Genomic DNA, 11311 nt, shown 5'->3' with positions numbered 1-11311 from the left:
TAAGTGCATAGTAAGGACACTAATTGTAATTAAAATCCTCCTAAGCAAAATTATTATTTAGTCAACTAATAGAAACATACTAAAAATTGTTCCTTGATTTAAATCTGTTGACTGTGCAACTGCTGCTTCCAGTGGTCTTTCTGTATGCATTGACTCTTCTAGTCAGCAGTATTACATCAATAAATGCATATGTCTGTCATGCCCCGATTGAATAACAAAATTAAATACCTGATTATTATCCAAAACTTTCTCACTTAATCTAAATTTTATTTTTCAACTTTCAAACTTTCAAGTTTGAACTTCAGATAGCTACAGATAAAGCAAGAGACTTTTGAAATTACAGGAAATATTAACTATTGAATAGTTAAGGAAAAGAATATATGTTGTTTGTATGTTGCAACAACTCCCCCAAATCAAGGTACAATTTGTTCAGTAAGTTGTAAATGCTTTTAGAGGGAGTATATGAAATAGTTATAGTGCACTGCAAGATAAAACCATCTGATTTTACTTTGTCTAGTAATTAGCATACTGAAGATAGAAACTCAGCTGGGATTTCCATTTACTGCCATCAGAGAAATCATCATAGAAATAACTGAAATAATGTTATTTTTAAAAGATACATTTAAAAATAGTTGAAAATAATTAACTTGCAATATGAAGAAACACATTACTATACAACAGTGAAATACAAGAAAGAACAGGCATTGTTTTGAATAAAAAGAGGAATGGGAAGTATATAATTTCCAGAATTTACCATGTCAGGTTTACTTGCTTTCATTCCAGTTAAGTCTTCTCACAGAGATTTTCCGATAAAAAAGAAGTCGTTATAAATAACACAGCAAATTGTATATAAAATTAAAAGAGAAACTATATTATATGTGTTGGGGGAAACAAATTGGCAGTAGCCCCTAGAATGCTCTTCAGTACTTCAAAAAGCACTGGCATGTGGGCAGTGCAGTGTCTGCTTTTCAGGGTTTATCATCTATTCACTTTGAAAACAAGGATTACTTTTTTTCAGACTATTAAACCCATGGAAACACCACCTGGATTAAAACAGAATTTATGAGCAAACCTTACGAAACCTTTGAAGCCTTTGGGCTCCCTCTTCCATTTGAAAATATTGGCGCTATGCATGCATTGCAAGCGTGTCGCCAGCTGTCAGAGACACCCGATACGCGGCATGCTGTGATCTACGCACTTCGTACACGCGGCCTGAAAGAGGGGTGAAGGAAAGCTGCGGAGAAACACAATGAGACAGGATCAGGTTTCAAGCTTTTGGCTTAGGGCAACGTGTTTACACACCAAAACGATACAATATTAGTCTACAGAAGTCAGGAAAGTATGAGTAGCTTGAGCCATCTCTGGTCGTCACCTTCTAAGAGTTTATTCCCTCACAGAACAGGATAAGCTGTAGCAGTCAATCTGTCTATAAGGGGTGCGTGTGAGGAACTGATAACGTAGCTCCACTGGAAAAGAAATTGCAGCCCAACCACCTCACGCTCTTCTCATGTTGATATAACTACATGTTGATCAAGCTTTAACAGGGGCAGCAGTTTGCCAGGGCTGAGAGGGTCCCTGCGGATATCAGAGAAAGGCAAAACAGTCATGGGAGAAAAGACTGAAAATACATCAAAAAGCATCAAAACTGACTAAAGTCTTAAGAGCTAATACATAAAACAAGACAATAGTTTAAATGAAGGCAGATAATAGTTGAGAAATGAAACATGAAGTCTTTTTCTAATTCAGGAAGTGCTCAAAACTGATTGGAGAATTGGAGTGTGTCTTTTTTATGGTTTAGTGACTGAAAATGAGGATACAAATGAAACCGCTGAGCAAGAAAGTTCATTTCAGGCTAATGCACAGAGCTAGAAAAACTCAGGGCTCTATTATCTTATAAAAGTAATAATGGTGTTATGTGTAGTGAATGTAATTCGAGCCAGTTTTAATATGGTATATGTAATATTTAGTATTTTTAGAAAACACATATCTGTATTAGGAGTCACCCCCCCATAGGTGAAACTCAGTCTGTGTTGAAGCCTCATTTACAAGTGAATGTATGTAGCTCCTCCGGAGATTGGCCATAAGGGGACGCCCAGGTGCTGATCATCACGTCAACGACGCGAGATTGATATCACAGAAATCCTCCTGGCTGATACATCTGAATGCCGGGCTCCCTTAACTACATCAGGGGTACCAAGAGGATGGTGTGTGGGCATAGAGGGACCCTCTCCTGAGGCTGTCTTCTTTGTTGCACACCCAGCGCCGACCCCAGGCTCGGCACTGTTCTTTCCTTGTGGCTGGCTAGACAAAATGTAATTGCAAAATAAATATTTTATTTTTCATTTTAATTTGGCTGGACAAATTTTCATTTATAACAATGGCATTAATCTCCACTTAATGTAGCATGCTTTTCTGGTTAAACAGCCTTACAGATGATGCTCATAGCCATAATTTTTCAATAGCGGAGACATTATTCACAAATTTAAAGATAACTGTAAAAAAATCAGTTTGCCAAAGCCTTACTTTTCAAAGCTTGTAAGAAGAATGTCATTAATTAGAAACAGAAAACTGCCCATCCTGCCTCCAGAGATCAATATTTGTCACTCAAGGTATGTCCCTGTCACACTTCGGTTCACTCAACAGGGAGAAGGAATGATAGACAGGAAAATGCAATTACCTTTTTTAAAAGAACTCTTTGTTCACTGCTAGCCACAACTAAATGAAAGATAGAGTGTAAAACTTCATTTTATTTGATCCAAACAGCATTATAAAAAGGCAATGGGAGAGAAGGTCAGAGCAAGATCTTTCTTCACCTGCACAGCCCTCATTGCCCTGTGCATACCCCAGCTCACTGTGACAGCATAACTGCATAAATCCCTTTCCTCCTCCAACTACGTTGTGGCCATATCAATCTCCAAATGCATTTAAAGCAGATCATTCACGTCACTAGAAATGTTTGGTCGTCGCAGAAGGGAATTTGTCTCAAAGGCAACATGCACTTCTCCAGGCATGCAGTACCCAGGCAACCTCCCAGCCATTCACATACAGGCTCCAAAAAACTGAGGTAGCTGTGCTCATGCACATAGATCCCATTGCAGGCCTCCCCTGTTGTCCTTGCCATCCTAAAACACTTTTTTAACCCCTGTCTTTTTCCATTCCAAGTGACAAAAAAAAAAGGTCAGGACACTGTTATTGTAACATGATGCTGAGGGCATGTGCTATGCACCATGAGGGCATGTAGGGGTTGAGATGGGACAGCAATGGAGGGCCGAGGAGAGAGCAAAGAGCCGAATTTAGTGCAGTCTCTACTGGCACCTAGAACAGTAACTGAGGTGGAGCTTCCAGCTACATTCAAGTTTTCCCCCACAGGGAACAAACAACTGCTTTGATCCAAATGAGAAGCTGGGTATGAAGCAACATGTGAGCAGTGTGTGAGCAGTGTGCACAACAGACCCAGGAATGAAGCCGAAAACTACAGCAGATACACCTTACTGTATCCTTGGTATCATCCTATCCCATCAGTCATCTAGCAGAAGTAGGCAGTAAACTAATGGAAAATGTAGCTGGAAAAACTCAAACCAAAGCAAGAGAAACACAGTAAAGACAGACTTAATTACTCATGCAAAATTATATATATACATTGTAACTGTATCTGGTTTGACATTATTGAGCTCCTTCTAAGAGTAATGTGGAGTGATGGGCACAGGATAACAGTTTGTGACAGAATGAAGATAAACACCCACCACTGAAGCAGTCCTGGAAACCAAATACCTATGTAGGTTTGCATCTGTCTTCTATAAAGTATTATTAGCTATGTATGACACTAAATAAGCTACGAATGCCTCCACAGTCTGAGAAAACTTAATCTATCACTATTCAAAATAAGGACATGCCGTTTTTCTCTAAAAATTCCCTCTGCTGATATATGCTAATCATATTATTGCTGATACATGAGGGGTGAGAGGGTGGAGTAACCTAATACAGTGAGAGAAACACGAACCAGGGAGTATAACACAAGGCACAGACATGCATTCTCATAAACCTCGCTTCACATTCAATATAACTGTTCCATTTTACTGACAGTTTAAATCACAATGACAATGAAACTGAAGATTCCTATTGACTTTAATATAACTATCCAGCACTTTCTTAATTTCTTCCAGCAGTTTGAATATATTCAGAGTAATAAAAATGTGTGCTATAGTTTATGGTTGCTGAGCTGATGTAAAGTTGCAGATAGTTGTTTTTTCTGTAAAAGTAACGCTTTTTTCCAACCTTCAATCAAATTTTCAATTACCTTGGATTAGTAGAGGTCAAAAAAGACAAAAATTTTGTTGTATCTTCCAAATATCTAATCCTTTTCCAGAACAATTAAAATTCAAAGAATTATCCTTGTGTGTCTCCTAGTTCTCACTTGAGCAATAATATCCTCTTATCAAGGATGGAATGTAACAAGCTGTCCCCTATTGCCAAGATTCCCTACAGCAATGCAGGATCAAAGCATAAAGCTCAGGGAAAAAATATTTAGGTAGTAAACTAGCTCTCTTTCAAATTAAAATGCTTGAAACCTACATGTGTTACAACTCAGTTGTCTACATAATGGCCCTTCTCTCCAGGAACAGTTCAGTGATGAACTCAAAGCTTGTTTCGTATCAAGGGCACTCCCTGCTTCTGCCCAAGCACCTGCACTATACCACATTTACTCCAAAAAGCTCCCCATAATAGCTTGTTTTCTGGTGTGACTTTAGCTAGATTGCTTGACAATCAGATGGTCTTTGTCTTGCAAACAGCAGGCCATCAATTTGGGAGCCACAGACTCTAAGCTAGGTGTGGTGGTGATTGCTAAACATCCTCAAAGTCTTACTAGGATATGAGCTAGCTTTGTCTGCATGTGAGAAATCACAGACAGATCATTAAAGAGAATTCAGTCTTTTCTCCAGAAACATCAGATTTAAGAGTGTAAATGTTTTTAAAAAATCCCAGACCAACAACCCTGTGTCTTTAAAGCTACTCCTCTGTATAATGTCAGGCCCCAAGTGCACATCCACACTACAATCTCTTTCCCATTCATCCCCCACCCAGGAGTTTGGTTACCACTCCTTGACATCAGCTTCAATATTGAATCAGACTGTTTCTAAAAGTAAAGTGTGAGAAAGAGCTGTAAGATATGGTATCTGGGGCCTCTGCCCTTGGCTCAGAGGCTGCATTTGAGCTCAGACCCCTGCTATCAGTCCTTGCCTGTGTTGCATTATAAATATGGCTGTGCCTGGCTATTTTATTTGCTAATCCTGTGATTGCTTTCTGATTTGAATTTGCGGCTTGGCCTCAGATCTATCTCACCATTAAAACTGCTTCTGCGTAATTTTGTACTTTGTCATTCAACAAGCAGTGGAATTAGTGAATCCTGGCCTATTATGGATCTCATATGCTACAATTACTATTCTCCACCCAGTCCATCTTTCACTCAGAAAGCAGCAGAGCTGCCCTTGCTCTGTCTACAAGAGCTCACTTATACTAAAAGCCGGAGCTCCCAACACACATCACCTCCCCATATCCACCATGCCTCCAAATCTCTGATGGTGTGTAGATTTATGAGCTTCTTTCTCTACTGAAATGAGTAAATGCAAAGTCATGACCAAAGCACATGGACCTGTGATAGAGGCCATTTAAACTCTGGACATTTACTAAAGAAATCCATTAATAGAACACCATAACTTTTGTCAATGGTAAATAAGCAACAAAGTCTATAGTGTGGACTGTCAGCTTCTCAAGTAAGAATCTAGCTGGCATCAGGTGGTACCAACTCATGCTTGTTTTGTCAAGCAAGAAAACTACTGGAACAGCTTGAACATCCAGCCCTCACTACTGATGGAGAATTTATAATCAGTGTTATATCAACTCAATGATGTGCATCATGAACAAAGTATATTGATTTTGTCTCTAATTCCTCCAGAATGTTACAGTTATGAGTTATTTTCTTGTCTTGCAGAGAAACTTCAGTCCAGCTCAAAGCATAGCAGAGATAAATTAAATTTATTTTGATTATTAGTCTTTTTTGCTGTCAGGATGCCATGTAATTTCTGCTCAACAATACAGACTAAATAAGCACCTTTATATTACTCTTCTGAAACAGCAGCAAAGACTTACCCAACTTGTTCAAATGCTTCCAGAGAAGAAGACAGTACTTCTGCATGTTCAGAGTATTCAGGGAAGATAAAAATTAGCAAAACAAGAAGTCAACACATTTTTAATCTCCTGATTTGTCTTCTATGACATATATAAATAAAATAATACTACTTCATACTTCTCTAAGTCTTTTCAGTGTTAACTGTACAATAACAGGTAAAGCAAGATGATCCAATGGAATGTGAATTTATGGCCAAAAGATCCGGTGTCACTCTTCCTATTCTCCTGTGCAAGTCAGTATTTCCTCTCCATGGATGAAACACATTTTCCTTGGCTTCTGTAACTGTTCTTGAAGAACCCATAATGGCTGACCTCAAGTATTTGGGTAAATGTGACCACAAAACACTATCTCCAGATACTTCTGCTTCATTCAGGAAAGGTAAAGTAGCACATCACTTTAAACTCTGGTCATATGTAACTATGATTTTCATCAATGCAAAATGGAGCTGCACAACATTTTTTCAGGATATTTTAGACTTCATGCTATAAACAGTTTTACAGGTGGAACATATTTTGGAATGAAGCTTTCATATTGTGATAGAAGAATTAAGGAAGGTTGAAATACTTGTAATGGGTTTATTGGTGGGGCTTGCATAATTATAACAGTCTATGCTGAACCTGGTGCAGTTCTAGTGGAGAAAGTATGTTCCCCTGAAAGGACAATTTTATCTGAAGTAGCATTTGAAAAAATGAAATTTAAATTCTACTAAGCTGATATATGCAATGTCCTGTAAATGTTTTCCTTGTTTCATGACTCATCAGCTAACACTGGATTTCAGGCTGCTTATTAAAAACACTAATTATTACTTCATTTTAAAACATTAGATTCTATTTCAAATATATGGCATATATTTTAAACACCAAAATGATCCAATGAGCATCATTTCAGGGCTGTGAGGGCTCTGTTAATTTGAAAAACACAGGGTAAGTCAACATTTTAAAACATCTTTGCATCCTTAACACTTGCATTAAAGCCTGTGTAAGACCATGCAAGACATGGCTGTCTTGCAATTATCACTACTTTATTTAGCCTCTCTAGATCTAACCAAGGACAGCATTTCCTTTATTCCTTATAGAAAATGGTGAAAATACCCCCTAAGAAGATATGATTTATTTGATAGAAACATTCAGAACAAATCTTTAAGCTCTGACAATGCCTCATTCCTACAGAAATTGACAGCTGACTGAGAGTTTATTGCCTGATTATCACATGAAGTCAAATTCTAACTCTGAATAATGCTTTGCACAGCTGTAACTGCTCTCTGAACTACCTCACGTAATTGATTAAACTTGAATCACTCTTATGGGAGTGTTTTACATTGTGGAAGCATTTCTGCTTGTTCAGTGTAGCCAACAAACTTACTCCTTGTAGGAGTATACAGGTCAGGGATGCCAGAAGTATGAGTCAAAAATAATATTTGCATACAGGCAGCCAGGATTTGTTTCCTCAGGTGGTTTATGAGATTCAGTCTTGATAAAGTGACAACCTCCAAAAAGATTGATTTGAACAGAATGCAGAGTCTGGCACACATCTCCAACCTTAAATCTATAAACTCACAGCCACTTGCTGAATGCAGCAGAAATAAAACCAGCATCACTCGTTCATAGCACGCCGTTCGCAGTCCAGGGACAAGTAACTTCCCACTTCTGCTGTTCATGCAGCCTCAGTTAAAGTGTCCAAATAGCTTTAGGAGGGTGCGAGCGAGGAGCGCTGCTCCAGGCCGTACAGTGCAGGCTGCCTGGGCTTCCACAGCCTCGCTGCGCTGGGAAACGTCTCCTCGCGCACTGGGACCTTGCCGTCCTCTGGCTGCTTCCAGCGCCCATAGCAGCCAAGCTCTCTTTTTGTCTCCGGCTATCTGAAGGGCACCCTCTTCTGTCCAGCGCCCAAACTGCAGCAGCACGGGGATTTCCCCAAATGTTTCTTGATTGTACGAGGGAAAATTGCAGTACTGAGGTTTTTCTGTAAGATAAGTAAATACCATGACCCAGCCTGCTCCATTATGGATGGAAGACTGTTCTGCATATGTTAATGAAGACAAAAGGTGTAAAGAAAAATGAAAATATTACAGGAAAAGTAGGAAAGTTTACAAAGTTACAAATTGATGGATAGAACTAATTTTCCAGTGGAAATACAGACAGATGAATTATAAGGACTACAATGAATATTATTTGAATTCTCTCATGAGCGTTCCTTGCGGACTAAATGCAAAAAGTTTAATAGGTTTTGGAGGGATGGGGGGAGGGCTGCGTTTTAAACTCCAAGCTTTCATTAGAGAAGTCTAGGACTAGGAATTGCCACGTCTACTTCCAGATCAAGTTCTTTTGCTTGGTTTTGTCAAAACTTTAGAGAGGAATTGTCTGTCCAGTTCACACCCATTCCCACAGGTTTTAATTGGGAAAAAGAAAAAAAAAAGTTTTAATTTAAGTAACTTCATTTTCAGGTGAATTTTAAGTATCTATCCTAAGGAAACATGGCTTCTGTGGCCACCCTGTATCTCCACTGACTCCTGATAATGATGGGAACCACTGGCCCATTTCAGACCAATCTGGCAGATGGACAGAAATCTCAAACATAGTAAATTCTGGCAAATTTTCTGATAATCAGTGTAATGAACAGGGCTTATTCCTTGATTAATGTTCAGCGATTTATTGAAAAGGTTAGCTGGGCAGGGGACTCGACATGGAACTCACCCCTGCTGTTGTAGCTTTCCCGGTAGCCAAAGGGGAAGAAGGACTGCAGAGTCTGACCCTGGAGTCTCCGTGGCACACTGGAGGTGAAGAGCTGTCCGGTCAGTATCTGCAGTCCCGATCAGCAGACTGTCCTCTCTCCTTTCCTCCTGGCACACTGGTAGCCGAAGGGTGGGGGGATGTGCAGAGCCTGCTGCCGAGATCCAGCAGCAGCTGTCCCCTCTCCTTCCCTCCTGGTAACACCAGGAAGAGGTGTTTCTTTGCTCCTGCTTCCCACAGCTCAGTCCAGTCCTCTACAGGTTATGGTGACAGGTCAGACACAGACGAGGGATGTGGTTCCCTTTTCCCCAACCAGCACATCCATCCAGCCCCCTCCACTGCGTCCAGTCCTCCATTTAGAGGTGTTTTCATCCCCAAAACCCCCTCCCATGATTCCACTGGTCCCTCTATCTTTCATCCCAGCCCTAGAATGGCAGTGGGGGGGTGTGTGGGGGGGGGTGGGGGTGTAGGTGATTCCCAGGAGCAATTAGCTAATTAACATTTCAATATCAGTACTTAGCTCAATTCAGCAGTATCCCCATGGGAACCAGGAAGGCCCTTTTGTTCATAACAATCAGTAGCTGGATAGAAGAGCCTAATAAAAAGGGGCACCTTAATTAGTGCCCCCACTCAACGTGAGTCCAGAGTCTGGTTAGATCACAATCAGCCAAGACACGTGTCATCCCATGTCCAGGGACTGCAAAGGAAGAGAAGAGGGAATGAAGGGGAGGTGAGAGGAGATACGGAGGAGGAGGAAGGTGCATGACCACATGGATGTGAAATACAAATCACCAGGAAAGGAGATTCCATTAGGTCAGCTAAGAGATGAACTTGTTTTCTCACTCCCTTATGCCTCATAGTGGTTTAGAATAATGTTATTTGGATTGACTTTGGCAGCAGGTAACTAGAAGATCAAAATGCTGTCTGTCCATCTGTTGTGTCAATTAGTGTAATTTCTCCCCCTATGTGTTGTTTATATCATGTTTAGATGTTATTTAGAGATTTTTTTATCAATAAATATAGCAATAACTACTAGGGCATACAGATCTTTGACAATGTGATGTGTTTGGTAATGCTTAGTGAATTAAGAGATGGCTCTTCCAAACATAGGGGTTTTAGTCATTGCTTAAGTGCTGTATAACAGCTGCTGGAAGAAAAAAATATTTGTTTTTTACCAACTTTGGTATTTTTCAGCTTTTAGGAGAGAATAAACCTAGAGAGCATTAGTTAAATATTTTTCACTGATCAGGTCATTCCAGTTTCAATTTTTTTCTTGGAAAATGAGGTGACCTTTACCTTCATGTCACATATAATGTACCAAGGCAGCCATGCACATAGAGAAAGAGTTTTACAGACTTTACAATTTCAAGATTTCATAATATATCTCTAGATAATAAGAAATAAGCTGCCTGTATTAAAAAGAGATGCACTGATGTGCAAATGCATAACCAAGCACTGACCTGACTGAATTTTTATCATACTTTATTGCTACATCCTTTGTTATGTTAGGTCAGGTCTAAAATATACTCCTTGGATAGGGTATGAAACAAGATATACCTCTTCTGATCCTGCCATTTTTCATTTTATTACAGACACCTAATCATATAGTTAAATTCATAACCCTTGGGAGGATAAAGAAAACTTCCCTATGTTTTCCACAATTATAGGAATTTAAACATTTCCATTAAGTCTATTTTCTTTTGCACAGTTTTTCTTCAGAGTAGAGTCAAAAATAAATATTTTAAAATAATATCAGATTCAATAATTCTACACTTAAGCTTATAAAGAAAATCTATATAATGTGGAAATGTTCTTTCTAAATTTTAAGTTGGGAATTGGTAAAAATGTGTATTTTAGCTACAGAAGTAGCAAGGATAAAGTCTCCTTGCTGCCGGAGCTTATACACACCAACCAGCCTTGGGTGAACTTAAATGATGCACTAAAATGTGTGTTCAGCACCTGAAGGGTGCTGAAGGAGGACAAGGTGAATGTTCTTCCATTTGTGCTTCTGCATACATGGGGTACTGAACCCCGAAATACGCCAGAAGACAGACTAGGAAAATTTGGATGCCATTAATGAACAGAATAATAAAATGGAATGAAATGTTGTAGTGCAAATGCTCTGTCATGCTGCTGGGAATCAACAAGAAGAATCTTCACAATGAGCTGAGCTGGAAATACAAAAAACAAAACAAAACAAAAACAACAACAAAAAAACCCAAAAAGACAGAAAACCATTAGCCACTGAAAGTATGAAGCAAAATGTGCATAGCTGTGAAAAAGGCAAATATCACAAAGAATGTAAAAATCTGGTAAATACCTAAATACTGCCATTTTAAAAATTATGAATACTCATTTCAAATGCTGTGTACCCTCTGTGCACTCTTCAGAAGAGATG

At 39.2% G+C, this 11311-nt stretch overlaps 1 long non-coding RNA gene across 1 annotated transcript; it reads right to left on the bottom strand.

Annotated features, from left to right (window-relative positions):
• Nucleotides 1-740: 740 nt before the first annotated feature.
• Nucleotides 741-10776, bottom strand: LOC146768190 (uncharacterized). Its single transcript, XR_014951888.1, has 2 exons — nt 8878-10776; nt 741-8146 (listed from the first exon to the last, which is right to left on the bottom strand). It is a non-coding gene; the product is annotated as an uncharacterized LOC146768190 (long non-coding RNA).
• Nucleotides 10777-11311: the final 535 nt, after the last annotated feature.

The sequence above is a fragment of the Lonchura striata genome, chromosome 2 (assembly GCF_050655825.1).
Source record: "Lonchura striata isolate lonStrDom1 chromosome 2, ASM5065582v1, whole genome shotgun sequence".
NCBI lineage: Eukaryota > Metazoa > Chordata > Aves > Passeriformes > Estrildidae > Lonchura > Lonchura striata.
This window is presented reverse-complemented; position numbering and strand designations above follow the sequence as displayed.